General features: G+C 37.6%; 1 pseudogene across 1 annotated transcript in view; it reads right to left on the reverse strand.

The window, feature by feature from the left end:
• Nucleotides 1–7,760: 7,760 nt before the first annotated feature.
• Nucleotides 7,761–8,686, reverse strand: part of LOC308278944 (PHD finger protein 10-like) — a 2,915-nt pseudogene continuing 1,989 nt past the window's right edge. Inside the window, exon 2 of the transcript in view lies at nt 7,761–8,686. This exon is cut by the window's right edge and continues 425 nt beyond it. The product of the transcript in view is annotated as a PHD finger protein 10-like (transcript).

Raw genomic sequence — 8,686 nt, forward strand, 5'->3', positions numbered from 1 at the left:
TAATATGGTTCTGCTTCCTTGAGATTAATGACTAATATAATGACTTATCACAGTCTATTTGTATTAACATTTTTTACTTTACTTCATAAAGTACAGGAACTTTACTTCCATTTAGGTCCCTTTATGTTCCCCACTTTTCTATTTTTTTTATTTTTTGGTACTGGGAATTAAATTTAGAGGCATTCTGACTCTGAGATATACTCCTAGCCTTATTTTATATTTTATTTTTAAAATTTTTATTGGTGTATTGTAGTCATATATCTTAGTGGAATACAGATGGTATAGGCCTACATGCACACATCACCCAATTAGCTCTTACCCAACACGTTCTCACAGGTTGATAAGAATCTCACTACTTGCTAAGGCTGTCCTCAAGTCTTTGATCCTCTTGTACCAGCCTCCCAAATATTGGGATTACAAGCATGCACCACCACACCTGGATTGTTCCCCATGTTTAATGATCACTGCCTTGAGTATCAGCTGTCGTTATAATTCTTTCAGTCATTACATGTGATTTAGGAAACTCAGGAGTATAGTGGTCCATTTTATATATCCATGTATCTGCTGTTTGGATTGTTTATCCTTCTTTTCCCCAAGACCCCTTCTTTTATTATTTCCTATCAGACTGAGGTACTTCATTTTTTCTTCCTTTCTTCCTTCTTTCTTCCCTTCTTCCATTCTCTCCTCCCCTCTCTCTTTTATTTATTTATTTTTTTTGTGGTACTAAGGACTGAACTCAAGGCATCCTACCTCCAATCTATACCCATAGTTCATTTTTTTGTTGTTGTTTGTTTTGAAACAGGGTCTTGCTAGGTTGTTGAGAGTCTCCCTACATTGGTGAAGCTGTTCTCAAACCTGTGATCTTTCTCTCTCAGTCTCCTGAGTAATGGGATTACAGGTATGTGTCACCACACTTGACCATTTAGCCATTTTATAAGGATACTTCTGCTACAGACAAATTCTTTTCATTTTTATTTGTTATGTTTTTAATTCCCTTTATTCTGGAAGAATACTTTTGCCATATATAGTATTTGTGGTTGGCAATTTTTTTATTTCAGTGCTTGAACAGTGCCATGCTACTTTATTCGGACTGCCATACTTTCAGATAAAAAATCCACTATCATTTGAATTAATACTTCTTTTTAATGATGTGTCCCTTTATCTTTGGCTACTTTCAAGATTTTTCTTTGCCTAAAATTTTAAAACTGTTACTTTAGAGATGTCGTAGCATGGGTATCTTAGTTTTTATCTTATTCGGGGTTCATTTAACTTCTGAATCGGTGGATTTATTTTTCAACAAATATGGGAAGTATTTCTCATTACTTCTTTGAATCCCTTCTTAGCCCCACTGTCATTTTCTTGGATGTTTTATTATCATTCCACATTTCCTGAGGTTCTATTATCACTTATTTATTTGGACTATTTTCTCTATATTTTCAGATTGGGTAAATTGTATTGATGTCTCTTCAATTCTCTGATTTGATCCTCTTTCACTCATCCTTTCCCACTGAGTATATCCTACTAGTTTTTTTTTATTTGTTTCTAAAGATTACAGTTCTGTAGTTCTTATTTGATTATTTATAACTTCTATTTATTTTATATTTTCTTTCATTTCAAGAAAATTCATGATTAATTTTATTTTTTATTGGTGCATGTAGTCATACAGCTTAATGAAATACAAGATGGTAGGGGCATACATGCATACATCATCCCTTAAGTCCTTCAACAGTTCTCACCTAAATCTCTCCCTCTCCCTTTTTCTCATGTTTGGCTTAGTGATGGATTTGATATGGTTGTGAGTGTACATCATCTACATTAAGGAATTACCTTATTTAAATAAATTTTATTCGTGTATTGTAGCAATACATCTTTATGGGGAACAAGTTGGTAGAGGCATACATGCACACATCACTCATTTAGCCCTTCCCCAATTACCCCCATTCCCTCCTCCTTTCCACCTTCTCGTGTTTGGCTTAGTGATTGACTTTGATATTATATGAATGAACATCATGCACATTAGAGAAGTTTCCTCTTCATTCTTCCCATCTCCCTCAGTTAGGTCACCTTATTTGCTCATCTATAGTTTCTCTTTTTTCCTCTAGTGTTCTTCCTATGACCTTTTTTTCTCCCTAGCTTTTGCATGTTAAAGAGAGCATCTGCTTTCTTATTATTTGTGACTGACTAATCTCACTTAGCATAATGTCCTCTAGTTCCATCCATTTCCTTGTACATGCCATAACTTTGTTCTTCTTATGGCTGAGTAAAATTCCATTATGTACATTTTACATGGTTTTATAATCCACTCATCTGTTGATGGATATCTTTGCTGGTACCATAGTTTGGCAATTGTGAATTGTGTGGCTATGAACATAGATATGCATACATTAGTTTGGTCGTTTGGTTACCATCCTTTTGGGTAGATACCAAGAAGTGGTATTTCTGGATCAAATGGTAGATTTGTTCCCATTCTTCTGAGGATCCTCCATACTGTTTTCTCATGTGGTTGCACTAATTTGCAATCCCACCAATAATGTATTAGAGCTTCTACTTCTCCTATATACTGGCCAGCATCTGTTGTCGTATTTGTTTTGAATGATTGCCATTCTGGTTGGAGATGGGTGAAATCTCAGGGTAGTTTTGATTTGCATCTCTCTGATTGCTAATGATGTTGAGAATTTTTTATACAGTTATTGGCAATTAGAATTTCTTCTTTTGTTTGGTGCCTATTTAGTTCACTTGCATATTTTTGATTGGGTTATTTGTTTTTTTTTAGTGCTGAGTTTCTTGAGTTCTCTGTATATTCTAGATATTAGTTTATCAGAGGAGTGGTTGGCAAGAATTTTCACCCATTCTGTTGGCTATTTGTTGAGGTTCTTGATAGTTTCCTTTGCTATACAGAAGCTCTTCAGTTTTATGTGATCCCACATACTGATCCTCCTTTTAATTTCTTGTTCCTTTATGGTCTGGTTGAGAAAGATTTTACCCATGACTATGTGTTGAAATGTTGGACCTGTGTCCTCTTCAAGGATCTGCAATGTATCTGGTCTGATTTTCACGTCTTTGATCCATCTTGAACTGTCTCTTGTGCAGAGTGAGAAAGTGAGGTTTATTTCCATTTTTCTGCATATGGTTAACCGTTTTTTCCAACACTGTTTGCTAAAGAGGCTATCCTTTTCACAGTGTATAATTTTGGCTACTTTGTAAAAAAAAATCAATTGGCTGTAAGTGTGTGGATTTGTTCCTGAGTCTTATACTCTGTTCCACTGATCAATGTGTTTGTTTTTGTGCCAATACCATACTGTTTAATTGCTATAGTTCTGTAGTGTAATTTTTTCTGGATTCTGTTTCTTTTTTTTCCTTTTTTATTGGTGCATTATATTCATACATCATATTGGGGTAAAGAACTTGTGTGTACATACATGTACACATCACTGATTTAATCCCTACCCAATTCCCACCCCATTCCCTCCCATTCCTCATTCCCTTGCTTGGCTTAGTGGTTGACTTTGATATGTTTAAGTACATTGTGTGTTTTAGAGATTTTCCTCTTCCCCCCTCCTTTCTCCTCCTTTAGGTTGTCTTGTTTGCTTCTCTATAGGATTTCCTTTTTCATCTAGAGTTCCTCCTATGACCCATTTCTCCCTAGCTCTCACATATTAGGGAAAGCATCTGATTTCTTATTTTTTGTGACTGACTAATCTCACTTAGTCTAATGTCCTCCAGTTCCATCCATTTCCCTGAAAATGATGTAATTGAGTTTTTTTTAAGGGCTGAGTAAAATTCCATTGTGTATATATCCCACAGTTTTGTAATCCATTCATCTGTTGATGGACATCTTGGCTGCTTCCATAGTTTGGCTATGCTACCCTGAGATTTCACCTAACTCCAACTAGAATGGCAATCATTTAAAATACAAACAAGACTTTCGGGAAGATGGTGACCGAGAAAAGCTGGGCTTAAGAGCCCTGCTAACAACCAATCTCCATTACCACAAAATCAGCACCTTTCATAGCCAAAAAACACCATCAACAGAGAAACAAAAAAATCACCAGGCTCCAGAGAGGAGGGGGACTCAGAACGGAGCTCAGAACCACAGAGGAGATATGCCAGCTTCATGCCTGAGGATGCGGCAGCAGCGCCTTACTGCCGGTGGCAGCAGCGAGTTCACTGGACGGCTACGGCTACAAACCAACGCACTCAACAGCCCACCAGGCTCCAGAGAGAAGCGGCGGACAACAAGCCAAGGGACTCAGAGTGGAGCTCAAAACCAGAGAAGAAATACGCCAGCCTCACGGCCGAGGGCGTGGCAGCGGCGCCATATTGCCACCAGCGGCAGCAGGAGCGAATTCAGTGAGTCCACTACAGCTCCATTTGCGTACTCAACAAGAGTGAGTCAAATTGTGGGCCCCAGAGGAGAAATCCCAGTACTGCACTCCCAGGGATTTGACCCAGTGGGGGAGTGGCGGTGGCAGAGATATCACACCATAGGAGAATGCCCAACCTGGCACCCCCTCATAGTCTAAAGCAGCCTCTATCGACTCCCTGGGTCTGAGACTCTGTTATACAACCCAGTAAAGGAGTAGTGGTGACTGAGATACCACAGACTCGAGATCCAGAGCACCTTAAGTGAAGTCATAGTGACCCAAGGGAAGAACCCAGAGAAGGCACAAACTTCCAAAATCATGGGAAAGAGGAATAACAATGGAGCAATGAATGCCCACAACCCCACAACATTAGAACCCGATAGAACAGAAATTCAGAGATTTCTAGAAGATCAAATCAGGAAAATAACTGTAGAAATAATAGAGGTGTTTCTAAAAGAACTCAGAGAGAGCCAAAAAGAGATAAAGGATGCAATTAATGAAGTAAAGGCCTCAATTCAAAGCACAAACAACCGATTAGACCACAAGGAGAACAGAATCTCGCTTCTTGAAGATGATCATTCTAAAAATGAACGCATAGCTTCTAATCTAGAAAAAAATATCCGACAGGAGGAATCTGACATTGAAGTAATATGGGCCCATTTTAAGAGAGCTAACCTAAGAATAATTGGAATAGAGGAGGGAAAAGAAGGTGAAACCAAAGGGATCAACAATCTTTTCAAGGAAGTAATAGGAGAAAATTTTCCAAACAAAGAGCAAGAGGTTGATACACAGGTCCAGGAAACTTATAGAACTCCCTTTAGACAGGATCAGAGAAGAGGATCACCATGCCACATAATTGTCAACATGACCAATTATGGAATGCTTGGAAGCCAAGCAGAGAATCTTAAAGAAAACAAAAACAGAAGGCCAAGTGACATTCAGAAGCAAACAAATTAGAATCACTCCAGACTTCCCAAACCAAGTCATGAGAGCCAGAAGGGCTTGGAGTAACATATTCCAAACTCTGAAAGAAAACAACTTCCAGCCAAAAATTTCCTACCCAGCAAAACTTTCTATCAAATTAGATGGAGAAATAAGAAGCTTCCATGACAAACAGAAACTGAAGGAATTTATGTCTTCAAAACCAGCACTAGAGAAAATACTCAAAGAGATTAACTACAAAGAAGAAATAGGTAACACACACCAGAACCAGAGAAACAAGAGTTTCCATCCAACAGACAACTAAGATCGGTTATCTGTGGAGATTCATTAATTATGTTAGTCTTTTACCTATCTCTAAATGGTATTGTTTGCCTTTATTGTTGTTAATTTTTAGGATTTCTAGTTGGAATATTAATATACTTTCAGATATAGCATTTGGAAATATTTTATCCCATTCTATTAGTAGCTGTTAACTCTGTTTACATTGTCTTTGGATATACAATATATTTTTTTATTTTTTAGGGAGTTTGTATACTCTTCTGTTGCCTGTGCCATTGAAATCATACCCAAGAAATCACTGCCAATTTCAATGTTGTGAGGTTTTATGCCCCAGATTTTTTTATAAGTTTATAGTATTAAGATTTATATTTAGGTCTTTTATCTATTTTGAGTTAATATTTGTATATAGGATTAGGTAAGGGTCCAATTTTATTCTTTTTCATGTAATTATTATTTTTCAATAATATTTAGTTAAAAGATTAGTATTTCCTCCACCAAATGTTCGTGGAAACCTTGTCAAAAATAACTTGACAATATATGGAAGAATTTATCTCTAGGCTTTTATTTAACTCCAATGGTTTATATTTCTGCCTTTATAACAGTACTACACTATCTCAATTATTGTAGCTTTATAACATTTGAAATCAGAAAATATATATCTTCTAGCTTTGTTCTTTTTCGAGATCGTTTTAGGTATCTAGAGTCCATATTCCATATTAGGATAGATTTTTTTTAAAAAAATGAATATATAAATATATGATAGTTTCACCTAAAAAAAAGAAAAAATATTCTCTGGTAAGAAAGAAAGCAAAAAGAAATATTGAAATGTTATCTTTAAGTTATCAAAAGTTTGGTATCAGACAAATGAAACTGTTATGTGAGATTATCATTTTTAATTTTGGATAAATTGCTATAATACTAGATGTCAACCACTAAGCCAAGCATGGGAAGGAGGGATGGGGAGGGAATGGGATGGGACTCAGGTGGGGGCTGACTGGGCGATGTGTGCATGTATGTCTACAAAAGTTTTTTTTTTTTGTATCCCACTATGATGTATGAATACAGTGCACCAATAAAAAATTTAAAAAAAAACACACAACAACAGATGCTGGCAAGGATGTGGAGAAGTGGGAACTCTAAGACATTTTTGGTGGGATTGCAAATTAGTGCAACCACTTTGGAAAACAGTATGGAAAATCTTCAGAAGAATGGGAACAAATCTACCATTTGATCCAGCAGTACCACTTCTGGGCATCTACCCAAAAATAGGAAACCAAACTACCAAACTAATGCATGTGTATCTATGTTCATTGCTGTAGTATAATTTGCAGTCAGAAATCGTGATGTCTCCTGCATGTTTCTTTAATGCTGAGAATTGCTTTGGCTATTCTGGGTCTTTTTTTCTTCCTTCCATATGAAATTCATGATTGAACTTTTTTTTAGGTCTATGGAAAATATCATTGGTATTTTGATAGAGATTATATTGATTCTCTAGATTATTTTTGGTCAAATGGTCATTTTAACATTTATTCTGCACAAACTATGGAACCAACTTAGGCATCCATCAACAAATGAACAGACTACATGGGAAATACACACAATGGAATTCTACCCAACAATAAAGAAAGACAAAATTACATTATCTGCAAGAAGATAGAAGGACTTGGAGAACATTATGTTAAATGAGATTATCCAAGCACAGAAAGTAAGGGGCAGGGGCATGTATTTTCTCTAATATGTGGGAGATAGAGAGTATTTGGGATACCAGAGGGACTCCGTATAATGAAGGAGAACCTCAGTAGAGCCAGGGAGGAAAGGTAGGGGTGGAGGAACACTGAGGTTTATTAATGAAATTATACCATCGACTATGTGTATACATATGAATATACCATTGTCATTTTGGGTACTTGATATTGGAAGGGAGGGAAATGGGGAACTGGGGGGGTTCCAAAATGATTTACATTATGTTGTGAGATTATAATGTGGCAATAAAATAAATAAATAAATAAATAAATAAAAGGACATGGTTTCATTGCTCAAAAAATAAAATTATGACTTTCTTTTCATCATTAATTACAAAAAAATCTTTTATTGGCATAAAATGAAAATGTTTTAAATAAATTGGCATCAAATATTCCACTTTAGGGTATATACATTAGGGTCAAAAAAACTATTTTATCTCTCTTTGCTGTTTTTTCCCCTTCTGCCCACTTTCCTGGGTGTTGGGGGGGGCTCACTGACAACAGTCACAAATCCAGCAACCTGATGGAATAGCACCAAGGCCCCCACAAAAAGTATGATACCCTCTGTCACACACATCACAGAACATCAATTCTTCATGGTGGGGCTGTCCACATATAATGCAAATCTTACATTCCATTCACTACCATGGGTAGGTCTTAGTCATAGAAACAAGCTCTATGGTCATGTCCAGGGAAGAAGGGTGGCCACTGTTATCACTGGGAGCAGTGTATAAGTGATTCAGCCTTTCCTTTCTTGTTGGACTCCTTACCCTTCATGCAAATCCCACATAGAGCATTTGGAATGGCCTTTGGCTTGTACCCAGGAACTGATTTTGACAGAACAGAGCGCTTGGAGCCATCTTTTCATAGTGTGGCTGCTTAGTCTTTCGATCTCTGTCTTTCCGGTAAGGCATCCTCCTAGCTGTCTGGAGGGCTCTCCCCTTCGGACACATTGCTCAAGGAGCTGTCTGAAGCACCGTTATTTTTCTGTTTCTCGTCAGCCCGACCATCCTCAGAATCCTCTGAGTCGCCGTCACTGTCGAGGGCAGGGAGCTCGGGGCCCAATGGGGGCTCGTACAGCGCTGTGTTCAGCGGCAGATACCACAGCTCATCGGTGAATACCTCTTGTAATACTCCTGGAACTGTCCAGGGATGAGCGTCACTGGATAAGAACTGACCCTCGTTCGCTCTGTCGGCAACACTTTGTACTTCCCTTGAGGGACCTGGATAACGTGCGTACAAGTCAAAGTACCCTCCGCTCCTCCATGTGCTCTCCATTCAAGTTGCTGTTGAACTCAGCGGCCTTCCTGGCAGCTTTCTTGATGTACTCAGGCATTTGCTGGCTTCGACTTTCTTAGT

This window comes from Muscardinus avellanarius (genome assembly GCF_963383645.1).
Source record: "Muscardinus avellanarius genome assembly, chromosome: X".
Taxonomy (NCBI): domain Eukaryota; kingdom Metazoa; phylum Chordata; class Mammalia; order Rodentia; family Gliridae; genus Muscardinus; species Muscardinus avellanarius.